Source organism: Acomys minous, assembly GCF_964271855.1.
Source record: "Acomys minous genome assembly, chromosome: 14".
Taxonomy (NCBI): Eukaryota; Metazoa; Chordata; class Mammalia; order Rodentia; family Muridae; genus Acomys; species Acomys minous.
In genome coordinates this window covers 103475517-103491029 of record NC_140496.1, presented here as the reverse complement: position 1 = coordinate 103491029, position 15513 = coordinate 103475517, and the positions used below count along the sequence as shown (strand labels likewise).

Below are 15513 nucleotides of genomic sequence, written 5' to 3'. Positions count from 1 at the left end.
AGTTCAAGTCCCAGGAACTCACATTAAAGCTAGACCATAACAGTTATCCGCAGTTTCAGCAATCACACTCGGAGATAAAAGGCAGAGACAGGAGAGTGCCCAGAATCTTTCGGCCAAGCTAGCCTGATAGAGGTAGTGCTTCTGTGTCCCTTCTCAAGCAAACTGAAATGTGCCAGCAAGCACCCAAGGTTGTCTTTAGACCTCCAAGAGGTTGCCATGGTACAGGCATACCTACACCCACATGCAAGCAAATACCTGTCACATGCACACACCACTAAAGAGTGACATCAGCCTTCAATATTTATTCCTGTTTATTTCTTCCTGTCACTCCTCTTTTCTGCCGTAACAGTTGGCTTCAGACTTTACTTTTTAGCCCTTCCACCCTATTCTGTGATTCCTTTGGGATGCCTCTCTATTGTGAGGAAAAACCCTGAGTGTGGACAAGACCAGCTCTGGTTTGCTCCTCGTGCGTATCACTCCCATATTCCCAGTACTCGGCCGCTCACTCCTCTCATTCAACACACCTTCTACTGGATGGTTTTCATCTCTCCAACTGCCATGTCCCCATATGCCCGTTATGTTTTCATTGTTCAAATACTTAAAATGCCCCATTGCAGACATTAAATATTTAAGTAGTTCTCCGTATTTATTTATGGTACAGCAATTTGTTGATAAGTAGGATATGAATTGTTGACTATTTTGCAAGAAAATGCCTGATCAGTAACCAAAAAAAAAAAAAATCTTCGAATGCACCCCCTCTGTTAGAGAAATGTATTAATATGTGGATGCTCTTAAACCTGGGCCTCTTTGGTATAATATGCTTTAGAAAATTATAATACATATTTTGTTACAAAAATTACATTTGAGTTTGAAGCACATGGCATGATTTTTCCACTTTTGGCGCAAGAAAAAAATTTACCCTCCTAATTATGTTTACCTTAGGCTAATATTAAAATTGGTTTGCATTACTTGACATGAAAATTGCCTAGGGGTAAGGGCTCAGAGAGAAGGACTTGACCCAGAAACATACAGGCAAGGGAGAAGCCAGCCCAGGGGTATAGATTTAACCTACATAGTACAGAAAGTGCATGAGCCACAAACATGTAACCAAGAGGCCTTATCTCTACAGAGAAAAGAAGACATCTTATTAAGACATCTCAGTCTTGCTGGCTTTTTCCCTTTTTATAGTTATTTGTCTTTGTTAAGATAAAGTCATACAAAATCTCTTTATTCTCTACCTTCCTATTTTATAAGTTTTGCTTTTCCTCTTTATAAGAAAATATTTTGATTCTTTGTCAAATAGAATCTAAAGTATAAGGATGGGCTTACTTTCTCAGTGAGAGACACTTGTTTTCCTCTTCTGTCTGTTCCGTCTGAATGCCTAGAGACATTCATCAGTGAACTTCAAGGGCTCTATGATGTTAGTTTTAAGTGTCATCCTGAATGGATTAAGAAAACTGTAATTGAATCTTTAGGTGTGTCTGTTAGGAGTTTGCAGAGGAGATAGTCAACTGAGATTAGGGCACTGAGTGCATTAGCCCTCAGTATGGCAGGCCCCATATGCATGTCTGTGAGCCTAGGGAACACAAATGTATTGACATCTCTCAAACCAGGGATGCACTCTTTGTTTGCACTTGTTGGACATGAGAACTCTGGTCTCTAACTCAGGGACTCCAGGACTAAAATCACAATCCAGCTAGGCTCTTAGGCTCTTGATTTCTCATTCAGCTACTGCAAAGACCTTCAACTTTAAACAGACCAACTGAACTACCAAGCCAGGAGCTCTGTGTTCCATGTAGCCTCTAAAGATCACATGAACCAATTGTCCTAATGAATCCCTTCGGTGTCGCTTTCTCCCATACACTATATCTCTCTGGAGACTTGAGTTACACAGTCATCCTTCTCTGGTTGTTAACTTTCTCTGAAACAGCAATAACATTTGTAACTAAGCAGTGTGATTTTTTTCCAAGTTAATTCCAGTGATTTACAACTATGATTTCAAGTCTGCTCATAAGATTCTCATGAGGCAGGAAACAGCATTATCTTTATTTCAAAGATGGGATTCTATTGTGTGCTCTCTTCTCCTTGAAGGAAGTATCCATGTTGTATCTTAGTGCAGTGTTCACTGTTGCTATTGAGTATTTAATTGACATAAGGATTTCTTTTCAATAGTCTTCTAAATGACAGAAAGTAAGTAGTTGAATAAATGAAAAGAAAAAATATATTCTTCTTAATTGAAAAAGTAAACTCAGTCATTCATTACCAAGGGTGTTACTGAGCTCTTATTGGAACAGTGGATTTACTGACACTGGCGATAATACTGTGACAGCTCAGTTTGGCTTGAATGTGTGCAGTCCTTGAACATGACGACACTGTCTCTGTGAATTCCTATATGTATCAGTCCTGTCATGTCTGGAAGGCACTGTTTCCTTGGATTTATCCACAAACTTTGGCTCTTAAAATCTTTCCTCCTCCTCCTCTTCTGTGGAGGTCCTGAAGCCTTGAGGTGAGGACTTCCCGTTAGAATTGAGTATTCCAAAGGCTCACACCCCTCTCTGCACAGTGTCCAGTTCTGGGTCACTGTGTCAGTTCCCATACTACAGGAAAAAGCTTCTTTGATGAGGATTGAGTGAGCCACTGATCTATGGCTATAGCAGTATGGCATTAGGATTCACTGTGTTGCTGTTCCTTTAGCAGAATGATGGTCTTCCGTGCTGTCTATAATTGATATCTGCTAGCAGGAAAAGTTAATTTTCTCCAGTGGATTGTCAGTGAGCATATTAACTGCAATTCAGGGTATACTTCATGCCCAGGATGGGAGGCCAACAGAAATCAAACTCATTGGTATTTTTGTAGACAATTTTGCCTCATTTTGCTTTGCTTTGACTTTTTTGTCTTATTGGTCTTCTAATTTTTCATTTTGATTTATTTTTTAAAGTTTTCATTGAGGGTTTGTGTGTGTTTCTTGTCTTACTTGCCTTTGTTTAATTGTTTTAAAGAGAGTAGGGGAGAAACAATATGAAGTTGAGGGGGTTGAGTAGGGTCTTGGAACAATTAGGAGATGGGAAAAACATGATAAAATATAATGTATGAAATCTTTTTAAATTAGAAAAATATGAAGACCTTGGATGCTGCCTCAAGGAATTACATTGATATTTAAAGTCCTACCACACAAGGATAAGTGACCATGTACTCAATAACTTCATGAACATGTTCTCCAGATTTCTTGGCTTCCCTATCAGCTTCTGATTTTCTCCACTGTCCACATGAGGTATTTTATTCTCATTGAGATTCCACCTCTGATTATTGTTATGAAAGCCATTTCTAATTCTATAAGCTATATTAAATGAAGACTAATGATTTTAAAAACTATTCAATTTATGTAAATTATTTAAAATTTTTTTCTAACTTGTATCAGAACCATGGGAGCTTCTTTCATGGTAGATAAATAAGACTTGTTACTAGATTTTTTTTAAAGGCCAATTTGTGTAAGTAAAAATATTCCTATTAATTAGAATATCTTTAGGCTGGGTACATTCTCAACCAGTGCATTTGTGTTGCTATTTCCTAATTACTATATTACTTAACATATATTAGATGATTCAGTGCTCATGATGCTTCTTCAGGTTGTTGAAGAGATTTTCCATTTCCTTGTCACTTTGCAAACATAGAGCATCTTTCTGGATTGTTTCAGCTTCTTCATTTTGCCTTCATTTTGCCCGCAAGATGATGTAATAATGAATATGGATACGGCTGATGACGTTTTAGACAGTTCACAGAATAGCACAACACGCAAGGCTTAGAGGACATCAAATACTCTCCTCTGAATCAAACTCACAAATTTCCCCTCATCACTGTAATGTTTTCTAATTTTGTGCCCAGGAAGTAAATATTACCAATACCTGCTTTGTAGTCTCCGTGTCACTAAAATTAAGATGATCTCTTCACGTGTACCTTCCGATTCATGTTGAAAACTGTACACCTGTACAAAACATGTGTACAAAATATATTATTTTCAAGTAGGTTTTCATTTCCTTATAGTTAATATCAAAGCCTACCTCAACTTATCCAATAAGGGAGTCTATCATCTCCTTATTTTTCAGTTTCCTTCTGCAAATCTTTGTAACTATTCTTTTGCTTCCTGGATATCATAAAAGTATGTGAAATTATACATTTTAAACATGGAAATCATCCTATCATTCTATTATTGCTTTTTGCAGATTTTGCACCAAAACAGACAAAAGAATTTCAACACATCTTAGAAGAAATCAAATATTCCAAGGAAAACTGCAGTGTCCATATCAATATTCACTCATCTATATCAGTTTTCTACTACATTTCATCTACCTAAACCTAAACTTTGATATTTAGAAAAGTTAAGGGTCACATTTTTAGACACTCCTCTGTCTTGTTTGTGATCAATAATGCCCTAGTCCCTTGAGTGTTTAAGAAGGAATGCTTCCAAACACTTGAGACAATGAACCTTGAGGTTCAGTTTAAGAACACGGCATTTCTCACAGTTCAAGTAAGCAAAGGCATTTTTGTTCCCTGTGGTAGAATCAATGTCAAAAGGTTTAGCCACCATAGAACAGAGCAGTGATGTGATTCTCAAATAACATACCCAAACTAAAATGTCCAAACACTGTTTCTAACTGAGCTCACAATTAATTAAAGGTAAACCTCAATAAGAAATAACTAGAAATAGAGGGGAATTCATTATTGTGTTGACTACTTACGCCTATTTCATATTTTACTTATTAAATTCACCACAAGATATCATTATCCAAGGGATAAAGACACAAATCACCAAGAATTCTAAAACCAATCTTCAATGCAAGAGAAAGAAAAGTTGCCTTTGGTCTGTGCACTGTTGCTTTTGCTATTGTTTTATAATAATATTAATTGCTATTGTTGTTGTTGTTGTTGTTAGTGCAGATGTAGAGAAATGTAATGAAGAATGGCCTTTTGTTTGGAGAGACACCTTCAAATGTTTATATTTACTAGGCTTGCCATTTTCTGGAGTGTAGGTGTCTAATTATTGAAAAGGCAGCAAAATACTTCATGGAGTGAACTCTTCCTTTTATGCTTGTCTGTATTTCTTTTCTCTTTTCCTAGCAGCTTTTAGCAAGGCAGAGAGGGCTCACGAATCTCACTCACTGAGTCAGGTGCATCAAATATTTATCACTCACCTGCCCTGTATTTCCCCCTATTCTGCTGCTGGGGGTGTAAAGGAGAATGGGAACTTTTTAGATAGGGAAGTTCATGTTCTTGGGAAATGAGGAGGTCAGATGGAAAATAAAACGATTGCAGACAGTAGGCACAGTGGTGTAGAGAATAGATGACAGCAAAAGACAAAGAATGACTGAGTTGGGTTGAGGTCCTCCTTAGAAAAGGTACCAAAGAAAGAAACTCTGAAGTCATGATCTTGATGCTGACAAGAATGCAACAGGCAGAGTCTGGGAAGAAAATGTAGTAGACATGAAAAATAGCAAGTACAAAAGGACAAGATAATAGAAAGCATTATATGTATACACACACACACACACACACACACACACACATAAAGAAAAGAGGGGTGATAAAAAAAATTAAGCCAATTCCTGGCAGCAAGGAAAAGAGGCCAAAGAGTAATCTAGAAGTCACATTAGGATAGATTTGAATACTATGGTAATTTTTGTTTGTTTGTTTCAATCAAAAGTCTTAGTAAAACTTTAAAGAAAGTGTGTGATGGTGGTCCTTATATATGTTAAACACCAGTTTATGGAAAAAGACGTTAAGAAAATGAGATAGAAAAGCTAATGCAGTAGTCGAGATAAGGTATGATCCTAACTTGGACTAAAGTAGTTAAAAGGGGAAATCAAGGATTGTGTACTCCAGGAGATGCACTGGCATAGAGCTAAAAGGACGATTCTACAAACTCCACAGAAGCCTGAGGAGAGATAGGAATGAAAAATATATCCTGATACTTTGGCAAGACAATACTCCATAGGAAGATGTAGAAAATAATGTGGAAGAAAGGGCACAGCAAATTTTTAAGAAAAATGTATACTCTATGTTCTACAATGAAGATGATTACTTCAATATAAAGACTAGATAAACAATAACCTTTACTACTGCTTCGGCACCTTCATGTAGGTGTTTCATGGTTTTTGGAGGAATTATACCTAACTCATATTTAAATCAAAATTAACCCATGCCATGTTTAAGAGAGGGAATTGTTCATTTTATTCCCTACACCAATAAGAAAATGCACATTAAAAATTCACACTTCATGCTTTGAAAATGCTATAACAAACTGTTTAGGAGAAATAAGTTATACAAATTAAATGTTAGTAGATTAAATCATGGTAATGTCAATTGCTAGTCTACCCTTATCACAAGAATATGCATCTTAGGTGCAGCAGATAGATATGACTCTATAGAAAAATAAGGAAAGATAGATAGACAAGGTTTTAAAAAACCTCAGAGACATGCAGAATATGGTATTTAAAGATGTTTTTATTACTTTAAAATTTCATTAACAATGATACAGGCTAACTCCTGGCAACAACCACCCTACCTCAAAGAAAATGATGAGCATCAAAGAACCTCCTTATGGAGATGGCTCCAAATGTGGCAAACTAGCCACTGAGAAAAAAGTCCTCATTTCTACCACAAACAGAATTCCGCCTAAAAAAAAAAAGGGTAAGCTTGGATACAGGCAGAGTCTATGGCCAAACTCTATCAAGGTAGGGTAAGCAAGTCCTCAATAGTTCCTGCCTCACAAATATGTCTGTCAGATATATTGGGCCAGAAGGCTGAAGAAGATGCTTCAATGTTATAGAGAGTTTTGGGTGACTATTCAGGTAGAAAACTGTCTCTGTCATCTTTTCATTTAGATAGCTACTAACCTGCTCTCCCAGCATACCCAGGTAATCAAGTTTATTTCCTCTCAAGTCTCTGATTGACTTGAAGACTAGGTAGCTTAGTTTTACAATGAAGCTTAGTTGTTTAGGGGTTAAGATGTTTCAGGTCTAGATAGGTGCTTTAAGTTGATAATGACAATATGTAATGGGGATTGATTTACATTCAGAATTTTAGATGCACCAAGATAGAAAAGATGTTTTCTTCAAGGCCATCAAATACAAATAGCCAAAACACTAAGAATGTAACATTTATATAATTTCTGATTGTGTCATCGTTCTTCTTGCTATAGGTAATATATTGTATATATGTGTAATAATATAAATGTATATGTAAAAAAATAAAGAAAGAAAAGAAAAAATGATTCACACCCTAAGCTGACTGGCTCCAGAGGGAGATCTGAAGTGCTAAGTGACTTAACCCATGCTCAGTGTCAAGACCAACGTCCTCATATACAATAGTTTATCCAAGTTTCAAGGCACAAACAAAGCAGTTTCAATCTGAAGGGGAAGAATCAGGACCTAGGAGTCCTTGTCACAAGGATCAAAATGGAATCCAGGAAGGAGATCCAACACTAAAGAGAGCTAGAGCAAACTGCTGTTTGGCTCACTGCAGTAGCCATTAGCCTAAAGAAGATAAATGTCTTCTCTCTGGGAAAAATATGATTCCAAGAACCAAATATGGCTCTTAACTTGCCAGTTGGCTGTTGAAGGATTCCAGTTACATGGACTAGAAAGATGTTGGCTTAGAAACACTCATCAGTTCGAAGAAAATGTACTCATTCACTCTCATCATCTACTTGGACAGGGCATCAGTGAGTTATTCAAGTGCATGCTGTTCTTGGCTTTAGTCAGCTCTGACACTAGGTGTATTCGGACAATGAATAACTGAACAGAATTATTCTCAGAGCATTCTGCATGTTGCTTCTACATATGAGTGTATATGTGTATAACACACATGTGTGTGCCAATGTGCATAGAGGCCACAGGCCGCTGTCACTGTCATGTGCCAGTGCCTTTCTCAATCACTTTCCACAGTTTTTGAAATAGAGTCTCTTTTGGAACCTGATGTACACCAACATGGCAAGAATAACTGGCCAGAATGTCCCCGAGATCCACCTGTCTTCAACAGCACTGGAATAATAAGAATGCACCACTGCTCCTGGCTTTTTATGTAGAAGTCGGGATGTGAGCTCAGGTCCTCATGCTTATGAAAAAGCCTCCTTCCTAACTGAGGCATCTTCCAGGGACCCTCATATTATTCTTGAACAATGACCAAAGAAAGGCCTGTTGAATATTAAATTGGAAGTAACCTGATCTCATTCCCACAAGTAGATGGATTGTTTCCTCTTATAGAGTTTAGTTATAGTCCTGTAATTATAATTATAAAGTGAAGACTGTTGATCACTGAGCATTAATGAAGACTGAGGAAATTTGTTAATAAAAAATAATTTTAGGACAGAGAAGAATGTATGAGCAAAAAGAGGAACTTCTAGCTCAAATCCGTAACTGGACTGGACTGTACAAAGGAAATCATTGTTGTTTTTCTTCATATTATAGCAAACTTTGTCTTACTGACAATCTCTTAATTTTTTAGGAGGGGAGGAAAGGGTTTATTTCAGCTTATAACTTATAGTCCTGATGATCTCTATAATGCTTGGAACAGTACGCATCTCAATAGGGCTTATGGACTTGAATTTCCCTAAATGAAGAGACTTAAATTTTATACCTGCAACAAGTGATCCATGTGATTTAGGACACCACTTACATTGCTTATAAATGACACTACTAAATAACTAGCAATCACAGCAGATAAGCATAAGGATACTATAGAAGTCAGTCACTATGGTGTGTGTCATAATACTCCTGCCCATATATTTGTCCTCTTGGAGCCACAAGCTTGATGGAGGAGGCAACAAAACACATGCGCTTGTGAAGCTCCACAAATAGGAGGAAGAGCAAGGAAGAACACTGTAGGGAAGACTAATGAAGCAGGAGTACCACCCTGGGTTGGGTAAACTAAAAGCATTTGTCTAAAGAAGCAAGAATTAACTTGGGTCCCGAAACAGATTCAATCAAATGAAGCCATGGTGCAGAAGAAGGAAATCCAGGCAGTTAAAGATACAGCTCAGTGAGGAACCAGGAACTTCTGATTCAGAGAACTGACAATTTTGGGCGTAACTAACGAGCAACAATGGAGTTTGAATGCCATGAGTCTGGAGAACAGCAGGCAGCACACAGAAAGCATTATTAAAACATGGCTACTTGAAGCCATTGGTTTTTCAAAGACAAGAGAAACTAAGAATGTGGCATAAATCAGTAGAGATACCTGAAAACCCACAGTGACAGCTGGCTTACCAGTGCTTTAAAAGTCGTGTACTCTTAGCTCAGTTCCCAAGGGTGTGGATGATTAGCTAGAGAGATTAAGTGGGAAAAGAAGGAAAGAATAAAGAGTCCACAGTGGACTTGAAGATGAGAGGAACTGCTTTGCCCTAGTAACTTAAACCATTTTAGTTTATCTCATTTTTGACAGACAAGGGAAAGGCCCTACCTGCAGTCTCCTGGCCTGAGGAGAGGAGGCCGGCTTGCATTCTTGGAGTGCTTTCTTCTTGTATTCCTGGGGAGGAATTATCACAGCGTCCATTCCCCATGACCACACCACAGTCCATAAAGGGGCACATGAGGTGGCCAGACCTGTGAGAAGTAGAAGGGATCCCACAACACTGAAAATCTGAAGACTTTCTCTGGGACTCTGTTACAGTGGGCAGAAAAGGTCCTGCTGGGCTTTATCACTGGATAGGGGGGAATCATCAGAATTGACCAAGAGATCTCTTCAGTCCTGGGAGTCCAACTCTACTTGAAAACTGCAAAGGGAACAGAAAAGTCAAACCCTTACCCTAAAAAGCTCATTTTGTAAACAAACTCATGGCTCATCTATCATTTGATACCTCAACTATATAAGTGTTTCTAGAGCACCCCGTATGCACAAAGTCAAAATGAGCAAATAAAGGAATCTAGAAACTAAAAGTACAAGAGAAGACAGCTACACAGAGTGAGAAACAGTCCTGTACCCCCTGATTTGCCAGGCATGGCTGGGCAGCGTGTCCAGGACTTAAAGAACTGAATGAAATACGAACCATCTTGATGGGGCACTATTTTCCACCACGGTTTAAATTTAATACACCTCTTCATTCAGGAGTCATTCTAAGTTAAGAATATACCTGCTTGAGGTAAAGATTAATCATTTTCATGATGTTTGAATAATTCTCAAGTCATTCTGGCAATGGCTGTTTATGGAAGTATTCAATTATGAAAAAATTTCAGTAATACTTGTTTAATAAAATCTGGCCCTTGCAATTATCACTATATACAGTTACTCATACGCACATAGTTATCCATACCCTTTGGCCTTAGTTATTTAAATTCTTGGAGTTCATTCGAACCCACTCCTAGAGTCCCAATTATCTAATTTCCATATTCATTACTCAGAAAGGAATCTGATCACATTAGATGTTTCACAACCCTCTTGAGAATGGGAAAAATAACTTTTGTGTCCTGATGCCTACTTAATGTGAACTTGAAGACACTGTGGGAGATCCTCACTCAACAAGCATGCAGTCACTTCACTGAAGGAAGGTGGAGACTAGAGTCCTATCTACAGGCAAAAATGCATATTCATCACTTTTCCAAATTTGGATGTACAGATGAATTTCTCAGCATTTAATTGCTCAGCGGAGCCTTCCCTAAGAACCCTGCAGAGCTTAAATGATAGAAAGGAGAATTAAAGGACTCCTTAAGGTTGTGAGCTTCCTTCAGCTGGTCCTTTAGTCTTGTGCAAACTCTGCTATGCTCTGAAGACCTGCTTACAGGAAAGTAAAGGGGGTGAGGGTTAGGCTGTAAACAGCTTCTTTTCCTTTGCATTGAGTCATGCATAAAAGCCACTTCCATGTTGGAAACACTTCCCAAAAAATCATCCCTCTGCATGACTTTTTGACAGGTTTTCAATGTGGTAGGCTCTGATTTTTTTTTAATAATCAACAAAGCCATGTTCAATATGAACTTTCTACTTTTGTTACATTTTTAACACCAAGGGTTGTTTCATGAGATTAATTTGAAGTCATCATTGAGGTCTCATTGGCTTATAATCTTACAGCAAGGAGACTAGAGTTGGTGCTGTATCATGAAGCCAAGTCTATCTCACACAGGTTGATGTGAGTTTGCAATGAGGTGTGGAAGGTTTGATAAAGTCAAGCATTAGCTCGGTGAGCATTTCATTCTGGGTCAAGATTGATGACAAGAAGCCAATGCTCAAGAAATCTTGAATTCACTAACTAATTGACTCACTAATTTGTGTTTATAACCACAGAAGTCTTCATTTTCTTAAAATCTTTAGTGCTATTTCCAATAAAATTTAGAACTCACCTTAATCTCCCTTTAGAATAGATTAGAAGAATCTCCTGTTCTGTGAACTTAGAATGCCATGTTGCTACATGTTGCTACAGCTTTCAGGAAGGAGGTAATGTGTAGGCAGACACAGCTTCCAGAAATTGAGCTGGGAAATAAATCTAAATCATTTCAAATAGCTTTTAACCACATCCAATCAATGTGTGTAGCCCAGTGAAATATTAAATATGCAAAGAAAATATAATAATAAAATGAACAGAATCTTCCCAGTTTTAAATTATTAGAAGTAGAATTTAGTCTCTAGTCACAGGTTAGACTACAGTGACATTGTTCTATGCAGCATGATATAGTTTGTGCTTTGATTTGTAATCTTAAAGCTTTTCTTTGCTTAAGCAGGGTGTGGTAGCTCACACCTTTAACACCAGCACTGAAGACATAGAAGCACATGGATTTCTTTGAGCCAGCCTGTATTACTCAGGGAGCTTCCATGCCTGTAATTAGGACACTAAAGACAACTTACTTCTTGGATAGTATATTGAAGTTATTCAATATTATGGTAACATGTGAAGGGGTCTTTGTTACAGATTGAGTTACTAGTCCACAGCCCACCTCTGTCTGGAAACACATTAGGCTTAAAAATCACACTTTCACTTTCAAGAACTGAACAGAAATTGTTAATTCCTTTAAGAACCAGAAGAGTAGGAGGAAAAGACATAGAAGCTCAAGTTTCATTTGTTTTTAGTGTGTGTGTGTATGTGTGTGTGCACATGTGTGCTCATTTGTATACATATGGTTGTTAATGTGTATGCACATGCGTGTATGTGTGTACACATACAGTGTGTACCTGTGATACTATGTGTGTTTATATGTGTACATGTGCACATGTGTCTGTGTCTGTGTGTCTGCGTGTGTGTCTGTGTTTTTATTCGGAAGCCAGATGTCAACTTAAGATGCATGTCTTCCTCTATGTTATTTGTTTGGTATTTTGTCTGTTTTGTGAGATGTCTCACACTTACTTGAATCTCACCATATAGTCCAGATTGATCATCCAGTGATCCCCAAGGAGTTTCCTGAACCTCCTTCCCAGCCCTTGGGTTGTAGGCATGCACCTCTATGTGAGTCTTTTGCATGTGTGCTGTGGATCACAACTTGGGTCTTCGTAATATGAAGCAGGCACTCGCCCACTCTCACCTTCTCTTCCAAGACTCCATGTTACGTTCCCATTTTTAAAATGCTTTAAAAAGATTTGTGCCCTGAGGCACTTATTATAGTTAGATATGGAGAATTATGAGACCATGTAAACTGCAGTCAAAAATAAAGTGGACAAAGTGCTGATGCAACAATGCATTAGACACACGGAGAGTGGGCTGGAGAGAAGAGAGGACTCTCTAGTACAGTGCTTGCCTCAGACGCACGAATGCCCAAGTTTGGTCCCCAGTGTTGCCAAAAACAAACAAACAAACAAACAATATACATACATATATACTTACATACATACATACATACACACATATATATATTTAGAGACTAATAAATATTATTATAATGATTATAATCTGACTACTGAAAAGAATTTCTAGACCAAATATAAAAGGGAAGGACTCAAAAACAAGTGTGAAATACGTGTTTTTGCAATGGTTCTGGATATCTCTTTTATATTTTTAATATATTTTATTTTATGTGCATGGATGTTCTGCCTGCATTTGAGTCTGTGCATCATGTTCATGAAGCCAAAAGAGCGTCTCAGATCCACTGAAACTAAGTTATAGGCAGTTGGGAGAAGGTACGAGGACTTGAACCTCAGGGCCCTTATCTGCTGAGCCCTCTCTCCAGGCCCTTCGGACCATTCTAACAGAAGATACACTACAAACTAGAGCATTTCAAGCCATCCTTGTACTTCTTAAGTTTTTCTTGCGGTTTCCTATGACAAAACAGGACACCTACATTGTAAGGAGAGTGTGGCCCCATGTCACGATGCGCCTGACACTACGATGGCTTCCTCCTAGAAGCGCTAACCTTTGATACTTGTCCAAGAGGAACCCATTACTTCCCTTTCTACCTACACACTGTTCTGTGGAAGTGAGCTGCTAAGTCTACTCCACATACGCGGGATGAGCTAAGTCCTTTCTTGGAAGGAAAAATAGCAGGCAATTTATAATATTTAATAAATATTTGAAGATTATAGAAGAGTTCGAGGGTTTGCAAATATTCCATTTGTCTTTAGGTTTTTTTTCACCAGTTGTGCATTCATAAGTAAATATGTCTGTCCCAACTTTTATAGAACACAGTAACTGTTATTTCATATTTTCTTCAGTCCTTGTTCATTTGTGAGAAAAAATTACAACTTAGGGCTACAAAGATGCCTCAGTGTTCAGGATTACTTAGTGCTTTTGCATAGCCCTGGGTTTGAATACAATCATTCACATGGCTCCTCACCATTGTCTGTAACATCAGTTGCAAAGGCTCCAACACCATCTTCCACCCTCCAGAGGTACCAGGCATGCACATGGTGCACAGAAAGAGTTGTAAACCGACACTCCTACACATAAAATAAAAATGAATAAATCTTTTAAAGGCCATAACCATAATTAATATATTATTGTTTTATCAATATATAAATATTTGGTTTTAATTATATATAACTTAATATAACTTGTGTTGCTGTCATAAAATACTATAGGATGGAAACACATATTTTTTTCATGATTCTACCCACTGAGATACCCAAGATAAGCATCTTAGCCAGCTCCATTGTCCAGTAAAGCTAATCCTGTACTTCCAAGATGGCTCCTTGCTGCTATATCAAGTGGAAGGAGGAATTCTGGGTCTTTATGATGGGAAAGAAGGAAATAGGACCAAAAATCATCATGAAGGCATTTTGTAAGGGACTTCATCTCATTTCTGGAGAAGGAACTTTCTTTACTTAAGCTCCTCTTGAGGCCCCACCTCTTCATACTATTCCACTGGGCATTATTTTTCAAAACTTGAATTTTGGAGAGGAGCTATATATATACCACAGCATGATCTAGTACTGCACTTGTTAACCTATTGATCAAGATCTTCCAGTTTTGAGGCCTTTTAGGATGACTCTCCCATCCTTTTGGCATGGATCTGTTCATTTGGGAGACTATAGAAACGTTCTTTGTGTTTGTTTTTATTTTAAAATCCCCCACAGTCCTAAGCTGAGTACATCCCCAGGCCAATCATTTCTCTAGGGATCTTGTCTCCCAGAACTAGATGCCAGGTACCTCTTACTGCCTTGAGCACATGAACACACGCAGTGCAGCGCAGCTAGGATATACATGTGTGTATTTATTTTTCTACTTATTTCTTTATCTGTGTCTAATTATTCCAACATCTATCTGCTTATGCATATTTAAAATTGTGACATGAAGCTGGTATCTCCAAATACGTAAATATTGCAACTGCAAATTTAAATCTGTAAAGGCTTTATTCAAACATCTATATATTCTGATTGTAAGGGTTTGTATTTCTATTGTTGTTCATTTTGAGGATTTTTTGGGGGGGCTTTTTTGATTTTGCTTTTTTGTAGTCCCTGTGTTTTCATAAATTCAATCAGGTTCATTATTGTCAAGTATGTTACATTTTATGTGCTGTCAAGTATATTTGGGGAATGATAGATGCTACATAGTAACCAGAGGATTATACTTACCATGTGGCCAGTGCCATCAGCATTTTCTGAGTACATTGTGAGCATTGACAGATGCACAGCCTTTGAGAGAGATGGGCATTGCTTCTATTGCTGTGATTACCTGTATCTTATTGAATTTGTTGTGTGCAATATTACAAACATACCCTAAGAATTCTCCTTTATCTCATAATAGTTGTGCTCTAAGGGGAAAATCAGAGACTTTATTAAAGTTTTTCCTCTTTTATTTGGAGATGTATGTGTGTGTGTGTGTGTGTGTGTGTGTGTGTGTGTGTGTGTGTCAACATTTTTAGATTTGATTCACCCTAAACACTCTTTTTTCTGCCTTATTTTATACTTAATAATCACTTAGTAACCAATCAAACTTTGAAATATGTATCAGAATAAGCATTTGTCTTTGGTGCCTTGAAAAATGTCACAACAGCTTGTATGATATCAAGACAAACAGACGTTAGCAAGCTCTGTGGGAAGTGAGGCCCCGGTACCTATGTTTGCTGTATACACTTGGCCTCTTGGCTGAGAATCCATGCCCATCTG

General features: G+C 37.8%; 2 long non-coding RNA genes across 3 annotated transcripts in view; one reads left to right on the top strand and one right to left on the bottom strand.

Annotated features, from left to right (window-relative positions):
• The window catches only part of LOC311583026, a 38851-nt gene that overhangs the window by 8972 nt on the left and 14366 nt on the right, over window positions 1-15513 (top strand). The gene's annotated exons all lie outside the window — the stretch shown is intronic.
• Window positions 3902-13842, bottom strand: LOC311583025. 2 transcript variants are annotated; one of them, XR_014774356.1, is made up of 4 exons: window positions 13743-13842; window positions 9597-9766; window positions 9454-9519; window positions 3902-3982 (listed from the first exon to the last, which is right to left on the bottom strand). It is a non-coding gene; the product is annotated as an uncharacterized lncRNA (long non-coding RNA). The 2 variants fall into 2 exon arrangements; XR_014774355.1 differs by having other exon boundaries at window positions 9454-9766.